The sequence below is a fragment of the Haemaphysalis longicornis genome, unplaced genomic scaffold, assembly GCF_048455015.1.
Source record: "Haemaphysalis longicornis isolate Haplotype H1 unplaced genomic scaffold, Haemaphysalis longicornis Haplotype H1 scaffold_6, whole genome shotgun sequence".
Taxonomy (NCBI): domain Eukaryota; kingdom Metazoa; phylum Arthropoda; class Arachnida; order Ixodida; family Ixodidae; genus Haemaphysalis; species Haemaphysalis longicornis.
Window position 1 is genome coordinate 83,682,806 of NW_027526407.1, and position 18,891 is coordinate 83,701,696.

The window sequence follows — 18,891 nt, forward strand, 5'->3', positions numbered from 1 at the left end:
AACGTTCATGGCTCCACGAACTAGTTCACAGAACGCGCGCAGGCTGGCACTGGCGCGCTAGCGAGTTCTCGTTGGCGTGCTGTTGCCATAAGCACCGACTGCTTGCGGGCAGTGGGCACAGGCCAGAATGAACAGACCCTTGGCCTGGTGCGAACACGCTTTTTAGGGTACAGGCATGAGTGAGGCAAGCTCCAAATATGGGGGAAAAGCGCATGACATTTGGGCATCTGCGGGTACGCGGAGGGCGTCCATGCACTGCGTAGGCCTCGGCTAGTGAATGCTACGATTCCAAGCCGTCCTGGGAGGCTATCTTTATGCATTTTTACAGCTGACAACATGGCAGAAGCGCGGTACGATGATTACTGAGTTATTGAGAATGCCCATACAACAACGCCACCAGTTGTGTTTTACAGAACCGAAACCGAAACCGAAACTTGTTTGGTTGCTCACCTTGGGCATCGTCCAATCACGGTGCCGGCTCCTCCCAACGTTACAGCTTTAGTTGGTGCGGCCGCCGCAAACCGCGCATGGTAGTTTTTCTTCTTTCGCGCTTTGTAAAATGATTACCGATTTGTCAACCGGATAAACGATGAAAAGTCTGCTAATTTGAGCCAGTCTACGCAGTGCAAGCAAAAACGGGAGCTTGACAAATTCACTTCAGTGTCCCTTTAATGCCTTCAGTCTTTTCCTAATGAACAGCTAGTCTGGGACATTCGGTCTTTACATTAACAAGCCTTCAGTGCGCACCATTTTGCGGAACTCCAGTGGATACCGGCACACTTTGGTGTATCAGGCAGGTCCACAGCAGGCGCTAGAGCTTCTGAAGCTCGTACTCACCAAGTTCGTATTGCGGCAATACCATTCTCCAGGATAGATGCCGGTGCACTTGCGTCTCGTGTTGCGCGGCAGATACAACTTTCCATATGGGCAGATCCGTCACGTGGCTATGCTTTCAGGTATCCGCCTGTCTCAACAAGCACGACGCAGCTGTAATACATCACATACGACTGAACGTCGCCGCACGCTCTTCTGGCGTTTCAAGCTTCAGCAAACCAGCTCACTCTTCGCCAAGACTGCGACCGTTCTGAAGACATCCACCATGTGATAAGTGTGAACAATAGGACGCACCCAGACTCTCCTTGTACGCCTCTTTGGGCAAGCTTCCCGCAACGCGTCTTACGTTGCATGATGTGCTTAGCCTCTGGTCATGCGCAAAAATGGCTTCGCGTGCGACAAAAGCCTTTCTCACCTTCCTCCGCAGTTCAGGCCTAGTCCACATTCTTTAACAGTGCTGAACATTAAACGTGCCGTGCTCGCGTGTGGTTAGTCCGCGGCTTCAGAAGTTTGTTTACCTTGAAAGCGAACGTTTTGTTGAGTTTATCTTACCATTTCTTTTTTTACACCGAGCTCCTGAACTCTTTCCCCAGACCTCAACTCGGCTGCTTCCTTTTTTGCCCTTTTATTTTTTCTCTGTGTCTGTCTTTCTTTTCTTCTTTCTTTCTATTCTTTTTTCTTTTCACTCGTCTCATTTTTTAACCTGACGTAGAATGTTAGGCGCTTTGCTGTACAGACCTCGACAGTATCATTAAGCTGCATTATCTCTATCACAATAAGCAAATAAAAACCTACAGTTGTTCACCATGACCGCAGAAAAAGGTTTGCTAGTTGTGGATTACCGAACAAATATAGACCTGAACACAATAAATTGCTAGTTGATGTGCTAAGTATGCAATAATAAAAAGAACGTAACGTAACACATACCACTAGAACGTAGATTCAGTAAGCATCATAAATGTTTTATAGATTGGATTTCGAACACCCTTTAAATACACTTTTTTAGAATCGAACCAACCAGTTCGTATACCCCTTTAATGAACAAGAAATCTCAATAGGCATGTTTGCAGGCATAAACCTTTTGAACAGGTCAATACGTAACTCGTTTCCCTGTATCTACTTCAGTTTCTTTTCCTTCAAACTGTTAAATAAGAGAACCGTGTAGTACTCACAGCATCATTTTTCATACGTAGTACATACTGCACAATGAGTAACAATTTCAGGTTTTCCTAACTTTAAATGGTGTTTTGACTTCTTCACTTTAGCATTATATTCATAGTAATATATATAAAAACTTCGCGAAGCTGTTCGATTGGTAAAAGGGCTAAAGTAATTACTCTTTAATCATCTAACCTGGAAGTACATAGACCATAAGTGATATTTTGGACGCATCTATAAAGACGATCGACTTTTGTGTTTTTCTGCATGTTTTGAAACTAAACAGCATGATAACCGTAATACGTATCATGCGACAGATTTGCAAATTACTCTTCTCTTATTGATCACTGTGTATTTTTACATGTTAGAGGTGCGATTTTACACTCCTTAGTTATTGACAAACAATACTAACATGTATTTTCTATTCCATCACGGTGTTTTATTAAATTCTATCTCTCAATACGTTGCACTCCCACAATATTGTTTAGGAACACAGGAGCAGTATTTACACTAAAGGGTATGTCAAAATAGCGTTCATTAGACATATTCTTTTGCGTTTAGAATAACAAACACGATACCATTATTTTGTGAGATGTTAACAAATATGTGAATTTGCCGGTACCATTTTACCACGTTATACACATATCTTTAAAGCAATGTCATCGGTTGACGTAAACTACTATGTGCCACGACAAGCGCCGAGTCTCCGCACATTGATACAATTTCAATTTATTGTCAAGCGTCCCAATGTCGTTATTTTATGGCGTGGATCCTAATGAAGAGCCCTGGTAGACGTCACGTTTTATTAATTTCTGTAAACTGCATTGAACCGCAACTGTTAAATTTTGAAACAGCCTGTTTTTTTATTTGTAAAATAGATGCGAAATTAAATCACGGATGGCACTCAGAACCCTAGACATTGTAGCTAATGTAATAAAATATTCCGATAAGGATACAGCCACTGAAATTTTCTAACAATGTAAGGGTGTTTTGTTCTTTCTTCAAAGCGTGCCGGTTTGGGGTAAGCTTTTAAACTTTTTCGGTGAATTGTGTGACGACATTCACGGAGTATTTTTCTGTGATGTGTGATGTAACTGGTAAGACGGATGTAGGCTTGTCATTAGTGATGTCGTCTTGCAATTCTTCTGAACAGGCCTTACACGAAAACTTTTAATTCTCTCACAATAATGTCTTTAATGATTGTGCCGTTGCATATGGCTAGTAATCCTATATTAATTTTGCCAAAATTTCTCACCAGGCCAGATACTTTTCTGCCATCGATACGCGCTTGCCTACAATTTGATAACTTGTATGCAATATTCAAGGAATCCTTTTCTGTCATCGGTGGTAAACATGGTGATTGAAGCTCCTGAGCAAGGGCGCCCTTGCTGTTTTTCGGCTACTACAGGTGTTTCTAAGTTCTTCATTTGATTTAATATAAAGGTTATTTAATTTCTTGGCAATATTTTTACAATTCTTTTGATGTGCAAAGTTCTCTTGTATTGTCTCATCAATGATTTTCTTGGTTACTTGCTTATCTGTTCATTTATAAGCTTCTTGGTATTTCATGAACCTTTCATTATCTAGGACTTTTGTTAAGTAGTACCGTTTTGTTCTAATCACAACTTAGCTAATACATTATTGCGTACGTCTTTTCACTCGTTTTATAGCCTGGTTTTCGCAGTCTTTTTACAAATTTTTTTTTTGAGGGTGTGTAACAAAAAGCAAAATAGCGGTTTGGTTATGGCTCCGGTTCAGGTGAATTCATTTTGTTCCGGTTCAGTTCAGGTTCGATAAACCACAGGTCGAACGGGTTCAAGAGCAGGTTCGATGCGTTGAATTATCAGTGACAGGAAAAAAAGTCTGCTAGTTTTAATCGACCGTAAAGACAAAGTAGAAACAAAAATTCAAACCACTGCTTTTTCGCAATACCAGTGGTATAATTTTGAAGACGAGCCTTAAAGTATTGAGTCACATATTTGGGAAAACAAATACGTGCTGCCTATTCACCAGCATCTTTCTCTACCAGCCCTTATCAAGTCTAGAAAGGTACTAACTAGTTTAAAGTGCTTTCACGAGAGACGGGCCACTTGCCGTTCTTAGTTGGAACTAAAAATTATAAGTAGCTGCTTGGCATATGGTATAAGATACCTGGAGGTATGTTTCAGAAAAAAACCCCTTTCCCTTTGTAAGAACGTCTCAAAGACGACTTCAGGGCAGAGGCGCGTTGAATGGATCGCTCAAAAATTCAAACTTTTACCTTAGTAAAGTACAAGTCACTGCACCTTTCGCGGCAGCTTTTCTTTGTTTCGAGAGTATGCATACTTTTAAACGAGTTAACGTATTTATCTTTTGTTTCGAGAAGAACTTTCTACAATTAAATTTACCAATAAGGCTGATTTTCAAAGATTGCAAAAGCGTCGGGTCCTATTTTTCTGCATGTTAACAAGGCAGGAACTCAAATTTTTAGTAGTATTAGTATTCCCCATTATTTTTCATTTTTCGGGCCAGTTCTAGTGCAGATTGAAATTCCCATTGACGTTCCTATTGAACAAGAGTGCGAAGCTGGGCGAGTCTGTAAGGATCCATAATTAAAACAGCGCAAGGGACAGGGCGAGAAAAGCTGGCAAGGACGGGCGCCCGTCCTTGTCAGCCTCTCTCGTCCTATCCCTTGCGCTGTTTTAATCATGGTTCCTACTGAAATTGTGTTGGTTTCGTGTATCTTTGCACGCTACATTTGTTTTATACTTACGTCCTCTCTAAAACTTCTTCTTTAAGGTGAACTGACACCGTAAAGTAGCAGTCTACTTTGTTTTGCCTAATGACGCCAGGCACACTTTGTTTTATGGTTTCGGTTGCAACATGGTCTATGCATTTCTGAGAAAAACGGCTCCCCCCTTTTCTCGTGTATAATTTTCTACCACATTATATAGGCCGTAAGCTGCCAAGGGTTTCAATTATCTATTCACATTTCGTTAGGATGCGCATTTAACCTCTATATTCACACGGAATACTTTGAGGCGCTAAACAACGGGGACCAGAAGAAACACGTATACCCAGACAAGGCGCCACTTCCAAGTAAACTTTATTTGTGAAAACCTTAGATTATATACACCGCGTTCAGCGTTGTGTTCAGCGCGCCCTGCAAATTGGCAAAGTTTTGCCTTGTACCCGCCGCGGTGGCTCAGTGGCTAAGGCGTTGTGCTGCTGAGTATGAGGTCGCGGGTTCGACTCCCGGCCGCGGCGGCCGCTTTTCTGATGGATGCGAAAAGCAAAAACGCCCGTGTGTTCGAGATTTAGGCGCACGTTAAAGATCCCCAGGTGGTCAAAAGTAATCCGGAGTCCTCCACTACGGCGTGCCTAATCGCCTGCGCTGCGTCGGCGGGTTAAACCCCTACAATCAATCAATCAAGGTTTACCCTACGATGATGCAAAGGCAGACACAATCGTGCTCCAAGAAACACACTAAAGTTTACACAGAATGTACCATGGGAGTTGTCTATGAGATTCCCATGATTTGTAACAAGTCATGATTTGTAACATTGGCCAAACAGGCAGATGATTCAACGATAGAGCGCGTGGGCACTGTTGGGAAGTAAAGAAAAACGCTAGTAGCCGAATGACTGAGCACTGAAAAAGGTGCACTCGGCAAGGTGCAAATTGCACTCCGCTCTTCAAACCGGCCATGTTTTTCATAGCAAGCTTTCTCGTTCAAAATTCCGACCTGTCAGGAACCTAGCAAACCCACTTCAGGAAAGGGATATTTGCAATAAAGCAAGAAGTAAACATGTCGATAAAACCCATTAAAGAACTTTTGAGGATTTTGAATATTGTTTGTGTGATTCGCTGTCAAATCTTACTCCCCTCTCCTCAAAGTATTCACTGTTTTGAACCTACTAGGCCTGGTCAGGCTGTGGAACGTAGTCGCGCAAAGTGCAAGACTTGAAACTGTGCACAAATCAAGTTTTAACCCCCAATATTAGCTGCACGAAAAACTTTGTGTTTCGCTAAATAACTGCTGAGTAATCACTGTTGAAAGGACTACAATGAGCTGGAAAGTTGTATATGAATGGGTGAGAGATAAGCAAGAAAGAGAGATCGTAAAGGCGTACTTCATTCATGAAGCGGGAAACAAGTGCATCAGTACACCGTGCATCAGTATCATTCAAAGAAATCGACTTCTTAGTTGGGCACGTGTACGTTTGTACACGTTGTAGGTGTGACGTTTTCATGACGTCAAAACAGTGTATTTAACCTAGGGTTTTCACAAATAAAGTTTAGCTGGAAGTGGCGCCTTGACTGTGCATACGTGTTTCTCCTGGTCCGTGTTGCGTAGCGCCTCAAAGTATGCAGTGTTTTGAACCAACTAGCCCTGGTCAAGCTTTTGTTATATTCAAGTCACCTATCAATGCTGCATTTTTTACAGTGATCTTCTTGATAAACATTTTACGTTATTTTAAGAACGGTTCTGCACCATTCTTAGGAGGTTGACATACAGCTTTATTCGTCTGTATTTACGGAAACGGTTATTGATTCAGCCGAATCAAGTTCACATTCACGCCGTTCTTAGGTAAGGCCCTTTGTGTGCCCTTCCTACAAAATGCGTATTGTGCGTAACCATCCCTGCTACGCACCCAACAGTTTTATTGTGGAAAGCTCGTTTCACGCAATATTAAGGAATCAGAAGTAAATTGTTAATCACAAACACACTGTAATTTTTGTTCGGAGTGCTTTCTCAGGCGCGTTGCATTTTTATGTAAAGTCCCGTCGACCTTACTTGACTGTTAGTTGAGGTACGTGCGCCATATTTTCTGAATTCGAAAATGAGCTGAAATGTTTTAGCATTCCACTTCAGTTCATCGGGGTCTGCATTTATGGGCGAAGCACCGTAGGAGCTTGGGCTGTCGGCGTCTCATGTTGTCGTAATCTCATGTCGTCGTATTCACATGTAGTCACGGTACTAAATTAAACACCGGGACACTCGTTTTCCAAAGCCTCGCACTAGGACGTCTCACCTCCATGGGCAAAAGTTCGTACTGAAATAACACACCGGGACACTCGTTTTCGTTCGCGCTTGCTTGCTTGCTTCTGTTTCGCTCCGTACTCGCTTTAACCTTAAAATTTGCAGTTCTCTGTTTCGAATTTCTCTTCTCCTCCGTCTTTCACTTCTCCTCCGTATATCAGCGCGCGCCGTGTGGCAAGACAGATGTTTGCAATCTTTGAATACACTTATACCTTGGATTCTTCGCGCCTCTCCAGGTTTCGCGTTAGTGGAGATGGCCCGGTTTCTTTTTCTGCATTGCTATTAATTTTTCGTATCGTTACTTCGAAACTAGTTTTTTTCATTGCTCCTCTGCACGAGCGTGAACCCTCTTACCTTTCCTAGCGTTTTCGTCGCCGAAAAAGCAGGTTCTTCGCACATTTCGTGAGCTTTTCGTAATTTAAATGAGTTCTGTGGGAACGTTCTTCCGCTTCGGGATCAACTAGAGCGCCATCCTCGTGTTTACCATATAGTAAGGTTCGTGGAATTTTTCCATTTTTTTCAGTTTTAAGCGGTGTACTTCTTCGACGCCCCTCCACAGTAACCGGCAACCTCATCCGTTGCAGTATTTCTTCGATCACTTACAACAGATTTTTGGTGCGAAGCACCTTAAAACCTCACTCTGTCGGTGGATTGTCTCTTGGCGTCCGTGTACACAGTGTTGAGCATGCGTGAGGAGCAATGGAATGGATTGGATTGGGTTGGATTCGGATTTGGATTGAATTGGATTTGGATTGAAATGGATTGCATTGAAATAAATTGGATTGGGTTGGATTTGGATTAGATTGAAATGGGTTGGCTTGGATTGGATTGTATCAAATTGGATCGGATTGGAATTAGAATTGTATGTACTGTACACACGCGTTGTCACTAACTTACACGCGCGAGTGGGCAATGCCACGGGTGATTTACGCTAAGAACGATCCTCAGTGCTTCGCCATCTCGTCATGATTCACTTCGTGGAGATGCGTGAATTTTTTCATTGCGATGCCAATTTCATTTGTAAGTGGAATCAAATGCATTTGCAAACTGCGTTTGTAACAGCAGCCATTTGTACGTTAATTTGAACCAGTAAAAAATTAAGTGAGAACGACTCCGTGAAGTTTTATTACATTGTAATCCTGGAGAAAATATACACCCAAGATTCAGTAGAGTGAACGACAGCGCAGCAGGAGAACTGCGACATGCCAAAAAAAGGAATATTTTCAACGTCACAACGAAACGTAAAGCTCTTATTTCCTGCTAATGTAGACAGGCGTACGGAAGCATTCTTCAGAATAACGGAAGCTTCCTGAGTCCAGCACGTGCGGCATTCGTGACCAGATATGCTTACGCTGCATTATTAGGCTGCTTCAACACTGCTAATTGGCATCGCTCGCTTTTCAAAATGCTGCCTAATTGTGGCTGCAAGATCAAGACAGTCTTATGATAAGTGTAACCGTGGAAAACTGCATTATTCTGCAGCCATGCGGAGAGCTTCCTCCTTGAATTAATTGCCGTGTGCACGTTTTTTACTTCATCATTTAAGCCCTGGAATGCATGCCACGAATCCATCTTTCTCATCAAACGCGCCGCTATCTTTAATGTTTTCTCAATGCTTCCTTACGTTCTCTCGCTAATTAGTTTCGAAAGAGCCCGTAATTTGCTTTCATCTCCTAAGCTCACAATATTTATCCTCGTTCAGTTAGAAGGAATCTTTTCCTTTTCCTCCAGGGACCAGTTCGAGCGTCCTTTATATTTTATTTTGTTTTATGTCGTATGTCAGTTATTAGATTACCGCCAGGCCATCATCGCTTACCTCTATTCCTTGCTATCTCTTGTTTCTTAAGGCAACGAAAGAATGCAGCAGCATCAAAATAAGCTCGCGAGCCTTCTTTCTCGTCTGAAGAAACTGGGGTTACTTTTCTTTTAAATAGATACCTCGCGGAGTATTTTTACGCACACCGGAACGCTTGGGTTCGCTATTCGGGTGGAAGTGGTTTATTTTTGCTTCTTTTTTTGTCTTTCTCAGGCCCATTTATTATTGATTCAAACGCTGGAGAGGCTGGTCATACTTCTTAAAGATGTTTCTCTCGGAAAATTGGGTTAGGGTTTTCGTTCTTCCCTCCCGGGGAAAAATCTTGCACGTTCTGCGCATGCGTCGTACAGAGACACTGAGGACTAAAGGCAAGTTTCTCTAGGTCGATATATTAGCTCGCAGGAAATATGTCCCTCTCGAAAGCGGCGAAATTTGAGAAAGCTCAGAAACGGGTAAAGAGTGAAGAAAAGTAGCGCTTCGACATTTGGAGGGTATAAAAATACGTTTGAATACTTGTGAAGGTCACGTTTGGACGTTCCTTTCTGCCACATGATGATGTGGGCTCTAGAGAATCTGTAATAACTTCGAATAAATTCACTACTATTGAGCGGGGTCTATCATAAAAGGCCCTGATAGTCATGTCGATCCCCACTAACGTGGACAGGGAAGTAAACGCGAAGCAGTTGTCTCGCATTTTACTCTTGCGAACCTTAAAAGGGACAGCGACCGCTTTATCGTGCAGCGGAAATCCTTAGAAGGGATTATTCCTAAATAGGGGCACGGGCGAAAGTAATTAGTAAATTTATTTTTGCTTGCATCTATATCTACAATAACCGCAAATTATTGCGGCCGAAGTAGGTTTTTCACGTTTAGAGGTGGACCACATCTTAACTAAGTGCATACCTGTCAGGTTCCTCGAATTGTCCAGGAGAGTCCCGAATGTTGGTGGTTTTGTGCGATTGTACGACCGAAAAAATTATCTCCCGAATACGCACCCGTGTTTAACCAAACATTTCTCCCAGTTTGACCATGTTCCGCCGGAGGTACCTGACAATTCAATCCGACCTTACACCAATTGCCATCGATCGTTATCAGTGAAGAGCTTAAAAAGCATAGGCAGCCATGCGCGCAAGTTGAACTGGTCAGCACTATAAACGCTGAGTGCGAGAGGCATTTCAGAGTGTAAAGAAAAATTGCGCCCACTTCCGAGCACCCGTGCCTGACACAACCCTCAGTCGTGTTCCTTTGGCCAACTGTCGCAGGAGCGAACATTTTAACACCAGGCAGTATTCCCAGGACTTCCTGTAGAGGGCGGCGTTAGCCACGTCGAAGATTTGGCAACTGACCAGTGGTGCAGCTTGTCAGTAGTTTGGACGAAACAGTTCAGTTACTGCTCAGTTGTAACTAAATTTAAAATGAATGTAAGTTATTTCATCCTGTTTCTACTAATTTTTCTATCATCATTTCATTTCTCATCCTATTTCGGAGGCGCGATTTCACCATGTTCGTGTGTGAATATATGCTTGACATTGGCGTTGCTCAGGGGCATAGCCCACGACGACAGAGCGAACTCTGCTAATTACTTAAAGCAGCTTTCACCGCTCGCATACATGAAATGCAGGACTTCAATTAAAAAAAGCAATGCCATTCAAGACGACAATTTTTCCAGGCAAGTAAGCACAGCTGCCTATAATCTATATCACCCTTGAACAGTTTGAGGCGGAGTACATACTGAAGCGGTTGTTTTGCTTGACTCAGTATGCATTCAGGCGAAAACAATTTCATAAAATTCCAAAGCTGGGTCTTATAAGGAAGCCTAAGTTGCACTTGCCTTGCGGCCTCAAAAATAAAATACCGGCATCTGAGCTTCGTGCTTGTTCGGCTCGGCGCTTGGCTTGGATGCCTCGACTTCCATGTTGAAAAGCACCCTGAAATCCACAGTAAAAAGTGGAAGGTGGATGGCATTGTCTTCCAGGTTGACTTCCAGAAACCTCTCCCCGGCAGCTGGTATGTGCGAGGGGATGAGCATTCTGGAAATCAGTGCTCGACAAAAGGTTTGAAGGCAATCAAGCAGATGCATTTTTTTTTTTTTTTTTTTTTAATTGCGAAAGTTTGCTCTGCAGCATAAAACGGTGGAGGCGAGTGTGTTTAAATGTACATAAACAGGAAGTTTTCACTAAGAAAGTCTAAAAGGCTCTGGTGATACGGCCCAAAGAGCCAGCGTCTGTAGTCGGGAGGTCGGCCTGGGTTGAGTCCCACACTATGTAGTACTTGCTGTCGGGAACGTTGGAGGCCACGGCAAGTCCACAGAAGATGGTGAATGTCTGCGGTCGATGCCGACGTGGTGCAAAATGGGCATGTCCGGCCAAACGAGATGCATTTGATTTCCACGTTCAAGTTGGAACAGCTTGTTGACCTCTGAGAGCTCGTGCAGTACTGGGTTCAGAAACCTGAAGTACAAGTTGTTGACAGGATCCCTGTACATTTCTCAGAGGATCTCAGCGTCATAACAACGGTACTTGTCCTTGAATACGGTAAAATGAAGCTTGAGTTCATGCCATTGTTCTAGGATATGTTTACAGCAGCTCGAGATGGAGAACCACCGCGTTCCTGACAGCTGAATCAACTTTAATAGTTCTTTGCCGTTCTTTATCAGTTGATATATCTTGCTGTGTACTCATGAAGTCGGGGTGAACTGTGTGAAAACCAATTGTACGAGCAGCCACCCAAGAATTCTAGACCCCTTGGAAGCACTTCCACTGCATTGCTTGGACTTGCTTGAATGCAGTGACACACGCACACGCACTTGACCAGAACGAGGTTCTCGTTCTTTTGCCGCAAGTGAGTGTAAACAAAATTTTCTTCCCAACCATAATCTTGCAACCATCGGTTCCCATTCCAAGACACCTTGCGAAAACCAGACCGACCTTGGTAAAGAAATTGAGAAGGCCTTGTACAAGCTGCTGGGCAACCGAACCCCCGATCGTGAACAGTCCCACGAACGTGGTCACCAATTTATTTCATGATATGCTGAAATCGCGAACCACGACAGCCAACTGCTTTTTGTTTGCTACGTCAGTGTTCTCATCAATCAGTAGTGAATACTGCAAAGACCTATATCCTTCACAAGGTCCTAGAGCAGACAGGGGGCAAGAACTTTAGTTTTTAGTGCTCCGCATGTTGTTCGGTGAAGCTGTACGTCCCATGCTGTGTACGACTGTGCCAGTCCGCCCAGATGATCAACAGAGTTTATTATGGCATGACACGCTGAATAATAAGGAAGCTTGAGCTCCAATTCTGGCGCATCTTTGGAGGCGACGATTTGATGAAACTCATGGTAGTCAAACGTGCACTAGAAAGAGGCCGAGAGTTTCTCACGAGCTTTTCTGAGAAGGAGGTCGGCATGATAAGCGCGGATCTCACACGCAATACTTTCATGCAGCTATTTATCGTCTCCGGTGCCTCGACGTAACCTGTCCTTGAGCTGCGTTTATTTTCCCCACTCTTTACAATATATTTTTTATATTTTGACTACTTTGAAGCCATGGCAACGGACTATGGCAACGATGACTGCAAGATATGGAGGAGGAAAAGGAAGGCAACAACGATGCACTAATGTAGCCACAACCCACAAGCCAACTGATGATTATGATGATGGGGACGAATGGTGGCCATTCAAGCCCGTGTGTTTGATGACAAATGCGCGTGCCGGGCGCGGCAAACATTCTCCGAGAAAACGCGAGTAAGCCCAAACAACGCGACAAGCGCCTGTAAGAATTTACAAGCAACTCCGAGAAAAAACTGATACATACATGCATACCTACATACATACATACATACATACAATCATACATACATACATACATGCATACACATATTCATACATACCTACATACACACACACATACATACATACATACATACATACATACATACATACATACATACATACATACATGCACACATACACACATACATGACTACACACATATATACATAGATAAACACATACACACATACATACATACATACACACATACATAAATACATACATGCACACATACACACACATACATACATTCATACATACATACATGCACACATACATACACATACATACATTCATGCATACATACATGCACACATACACACATACATACATACACACATACATTCATACATATATGCATGCATACACACATATATACGTGCATACATAAACACATACACACATACAACAATACATGCATACACACATATGTACATGCATACATAAACACACACACATACATACATACACTCATTCATACACACATACATACATACATATATACACGTACACGTACATACACACATACATATATACATGAATACATACACACGAATATATACATACATACATACACATGCATAATACACACATACAGTGGTCAAAATTAATCCGGAGCCCTCCACTACGGCGCGCCTCATCGCCTGCGTTGCGTCGGCGCGTTAAACCCTACAATCAATCAATACACACATACATACATAACACATACGTGTATACATAAATACATACGTGCATACACACATACGTACATGCACACGTACATACATACATAACATTTTATTACGCATGGAATGAGTGGCATTTGCAATAAGCGTATGCCATGTGGTGCCCGTGAAATGAACACAGAAAGGAAGGCCCGCAATTAAGACCGACGAGGAAGAAGGAAAAGAGGAAGAGTGAGTGAAAAATTTTATTTAACGAGAGGCCATGGGATATTCATCCATTTGTAGTGGTAATGCACGTTTAGTATTTGGAATGAAAGTGGAAAAAAAATGCTCCCCGAATGAGGCCTAACGCAAGGCCTTCGGAATAACGGCCCGATGCCATACCAACTAAGCTACCGGGGAGGCTGTACTTTCCTCCCTTTTTTTGGGTATGTATGTGAGTAATATTTTTCTATGCTCTGGGGTGGTTACCAGTGCCGTTGGGACCATTTTTTAAACCCCCCGCCGTGACTCGAGTAGATGCGATGTGTCGGGAGCGGTCAATGAGGGTGAGACCATCTTTAATTTAGCTACATATGGCGCCAAGACTGTGTGAACCGGAGCTCGCTATGCGGTTATCAAATCATAATAAACCTTTTCCACGAACTTTACTGTGCATGCGCTTGCGGTCACCGCCATTACTTTTCGTGGCTCGCTCTTATACCAGAATTTCCGCTTTTTACGGAGGCCGTGTGCACGCCGTGGCAAACTTCAAAAAGTTCTGGTTGGCATTCGGTGGCCACTGCGAAAGCGCTAAGTCATTGCAAGACCAATCATTTCAGTACCAAACGTACTATAGCGCACCGAAGGAGCGACATCTGCGCATGAAGCTAAAAAGCGAAGCGCGATGTTCGTCCAAAGCATGCATCTTAGCTATCACTACGGGGGCGCCCCGCGATTGGCAATATCGGACAAGAGCGTCGCCAGCAATCGTGGCCGAGATAGAGAGAGGTAAATTTTATTGAGCCAAGCTCTGTTAGGGGGACGTCATAACCGCTGCCGTTAGCCTGGCGGTGACAATGGCAGCCCGATTCGTCAGGGAGGCTTGAACCTATGAATCAGAGCTGCCCAGCGCCCTCTCCCAGTGCTCGTCGCAGGTGATGGAGGGAAAAGGATTCTTGGGAAAAGCTCACATGGTGTGGGATAATGTGGCGAGAATGCCGCATGATGGGCCCTTCGGGGAGGGAAATAAAGTCGGGTGAATGCGACGGTCCAGCGCGCGACAGGGGAGGCTACCTGTCTGCAGAAGGCGCCACGTGTGTTCTTGCACGTTGTCGAGACTAACGTGAGCAGGGGGACATACATGGCGCGCGAGGCGGGCGGAAATGGGTCGCTATGTCGTGATAGCTGAATAGGCTATCTCTACCTGATCTGGCACCGTGTGAGGGGGCGAGGCTGTGGCCGGCTCGGAAGGTGAACTCTCGAGCAGCAGAATGGGCCGCCTCATTACCTCCTAGCCCGGTGTGAGCAGGGTTCCAGATCAGTTGTACTGAGGTGGAGGGAAGATTTTGAGAGAGAATTTTGAGTGCCAGTGGGGATAGGAGCCCCGTGGCGAAATTTTGAATGGCGGGTTTTGAATCGGAGGTCACAATTGTAGGAGTCGGCCGGCGCGTTAAGGCAAGCGCTATTGCCGCCTCCTCCGCCGTTGCAGGATTGATGGTCCGGACAGAAATGGAGTCAACTGGCCGGGCATTAGGGCCGTCAATGATTGCTACCGCATATGCATCATGGTGGCGGTAGTCGGCCGCGTCCACATAAAGAATTCATTGAATGATTGGCTTTCGCTCTGGATTATTGACTCAAGATATCCACCTTCAATTATTTCCCGAAGTCATCACTCTAACATCTAAAGTGGACACGGCTGCCATCCTTGCATTGGATCTCACGAAGGTCTCTGACCGGGTTTCCCATGCGGCTATCTTGAAGAAACTAACTGCTTTATCCCCGGGAGAACGCACCTACAGCTATGCGCGAAGCTTCCTCACGTCACGCATGCGTTTATTCAGGTTGGAGACATAATCTCGGACCACGTCAATATTCCCTCTATTGGCAAACCTCAGGGCGCCGTTCTCTCCCCTCTCCTCTTTAATCTTGTAATTCTCAGCGTCCCCTGGAGACTTGAGAAAATTCCTTGCCTTAAATTCAGCCTTTACGCGGACGACATCACTCTCTGGATGTCTGGAGGTACACATAGACGAAACTTTACAAACCGGGGCACAAATTGTCATCGGGGAAGCGCGTCCAGCCGCATCATAAGCCCTTTCCTTCAGGTCACTCCCACTTAACTGAAGAAAATTAATTGACTGATCAGGAAAGCCCACAAGGCTGCATTACAGGTCCCCTTGATGTCCACTGCCCGACTTGGCTTGGGAATTCACAACCTCGCTGGTGGAGGCTCATCGCATAGGTCAGCTGCAACGGCTATCAGGCACCTCTACTGGACGTTATTGGTTTTACTGCTTGTACATAGTTAATGTTTTGCTTTCAGTGTCATTTCCCATACCTTCCATATTCATTCCTTTCTCTTTCTGTCCTCAGTACCCTCCCCCCAGAGGGAAGTAGCAGGCCCAAGATCAATTTCTCAGGCCGACCTCTTCTCCTTTTCAATAAACATTTACTACTCTACTGGACGGCACATTCCGGGAAAACTCGGCTGACGAGCTCCACTAATCACCGTCAGCAAGCTTCAAATCCCCCTAAATATCCATGCTATATCCTGGTTCGCCCACTTTCGCGCAATATGCACCCAACTTACCACATGGGGCGGTGGGAGCAAAGGTTACGCGCGCTTAGTAAGCGACTCCCCGTCATTGGACGAGTTCCTTCTGGATCCAGCTGCTCCGCCCACTGGCGCCAGGCTCCTCGCCCTCGGGCATACCGCCTGATGGGCACACCGGAAGACCTCCGCAATGGACAATGGCGCCGTGGGCCCCCGATCCGCAACTGCCCAGGACCTCGCTTCTTCATTTTTGATACCCTTAAGGGTTTTTCTTTTCCTTTTTTTTTCCATTTAACAGCAGCCCCCCAGGGGCAATTTAAGTGAAATAAAGACGTGAAACAACAACAACAACCGTCAAACGGGATCGTGGCCGAAAGAGCCACCAATTGGGATTTCCATATTCGCCGCTACTAGCGCTGTTCGTTGAGTGGAAAAGGTTTTAGATGCGACTGCATCTCATTCACTCGCCTTGTCCCTCCATACGGCGTTGTCCGCACCTCCCCCTACACTATAAAAAAAATAACAGTTAGCGGCGCCTAGTTTCGATCCCACGACCCTGTGGGCGGAACGCGAGGTACATGGTGCTCTTCCCACCGTGCCACAAAACCGAGACAGAATCAAATGCTACGAACGCGCCTTATATCCTTGACTCATTCAAACTACGTCAAGATGCTACTGATACAATGCATGATGGGGCAATGATTAACACTTGCAGTAAAAGAAAAGAAGCTCCCACTTACAGCAACAATGATGGAGTAAAGGTCGTTGCGATAGCGAAACCCCAAGCATATCACTTAGAGAGATTGACCAAGATTGGCCAATAAAACATAATAATAATCATAAAACATAATAATCATACGCGTTCCCGACACGTTTCACGCGATTTCAGAATCAATCCAACGGAAACACCAAGTGAACCCCACGATGCGTCGCATCTACACAGGGTTCCCCTCGCGTGGACGTGGGCGCAATTTTTTGGATATGAGAGGCTCGTTGAATGAACTCAGAAAGATAGGCCAGCAGGTAACGCTGAGGAAAGCATTGGAGAAGAAATTCATTCGTTTTCGTGTTAAAGTACGTTTACTAGTGGGAAGCAGCACATGCCCAATTCCCCTGTTTTCTTTCCGGTGAAGTCGATTTTCTCGACGCCGCTGCAGCGCTCCTCCTCGCCACAGCCGACATCGCTTTCCCAACTGTTATTCCCCGCTTTACCACCGATGCCTATTTCACAAGCTGCGTAATGTGTTCATAATGGCGGTAGCGCCCTATTTCATTTCATTTCATTTATTCAACCTTAAGGGCCCGAAGGCATTACATACGGGGCGGCGTGCATCGAAGTTGTAAGTTTCATACCAATGTAACAATATGAAGGTACACACTGATTACAAGAAATAAATAACGAAAACAAACGAAAATAACGCGCATAACAAAACACAAAAATATATGACAGGCGATAAAGTATGCGATTACAGTAAAAACACAACTATAAACGAAAGAGGTTAATGTGCTGTTAGGACGTATTATTTGTATTTCGGAAGCGGGTTAGCCTTTCGCGAAATGTTTTGCGGTCCCTGCAAGAAACAATATTATCTGATAGTGCATTCCAGAGTGTTAGGGCATGGGGGGCTCATCGCCGTCGTCCGGCATTTTATGCTCATCAAGGGTTATCAGGTTGAGGGTTATATGCTTATCAGACGTTACCAGAAAACTTGCCCGCTTTGAACGCCGACGTGAGCCCCTAATTCTTTTTCAGCATGAAATGCTTTCAGCGCGACATTTTCATCCGTGTATTTCACCCCTAAGCACACGCCCATCACAGGTTGCCGGTTTATGCGCGCACTGGTTCGGGGTGGAAGCAGGGGGGCGTGCATGCACAGCTAGTTTTCATGTCGCTACTGATGACATGCCCCTTGTGCTGGCGGGAAATTTAAACAAGTCTCGCGGCTCAATCCGACCTGTCAACTGTCATCAATGGTCGAGCGGTTTTGGTTTGGGTTGGTGTGATACACATGCAGTGAGATACCTACAACGCGGAACGGAAACAGACAGCCACATGTCTGTCTAGTGCAATAAAGCTAGAGTCCTTCCAGGTTTTAATTCCCTATCGACCCACCCGCCGCAAGAAGATACAGCGGGAATCGAAGGAAAGTGCCGGAACAGAAGAGCGGTTGGGGGGGAAAGCAACAGAAAGCCGCTGCCGCCGCCGTTTCCACCGCAAGTTCCAGCTCGACGAGTAGCTGGGAATCTCTCCCGGATGAACAGCAACGCCGAAGTGAGCCAATATTTCTTGTTCAGCTTGAAGGGCTTTCAGAGCGACACTTTTGGCGGTGTCTTTCACTTCTAAGCACGCGCATATAACGGGTAGCCGGTTTACCAGGCACGAGTTCGGAGTGGAAGGAAGAGACGTGGGGGGAGGGGGGGGGGGGGGCGTGCATTCGAAGCTATAGGTTTCATGTACTCACTGATGACATGCCCGTTGTGCTGGCGAATGGTTTATGCGTGTACCTCCACCGCCCCAATTTGAACTTTGCGATGTCCTGAGTGGTTGGACGGATTGAGTTGGTGTGTTGTGTAGACAGTAAGATGCCTACGACGCGGGAGATAAACAGTCAGCTTTATGTTTGTCCACTAGAACAAATCTCGAGTCCTTTCAAGTTTCATTGCCCTAAGTGCTAATTGCTCCATCGAACATTAGAAACAAACGTCTTTTGGTTCGTGCATTTCGTGTACTGCTTTCAGCTTCGCAGGTCATCCTTGTTCACAGAGTGAAAGGGCACTAAACTTTTAAAACGAAAAAGAAACATATTT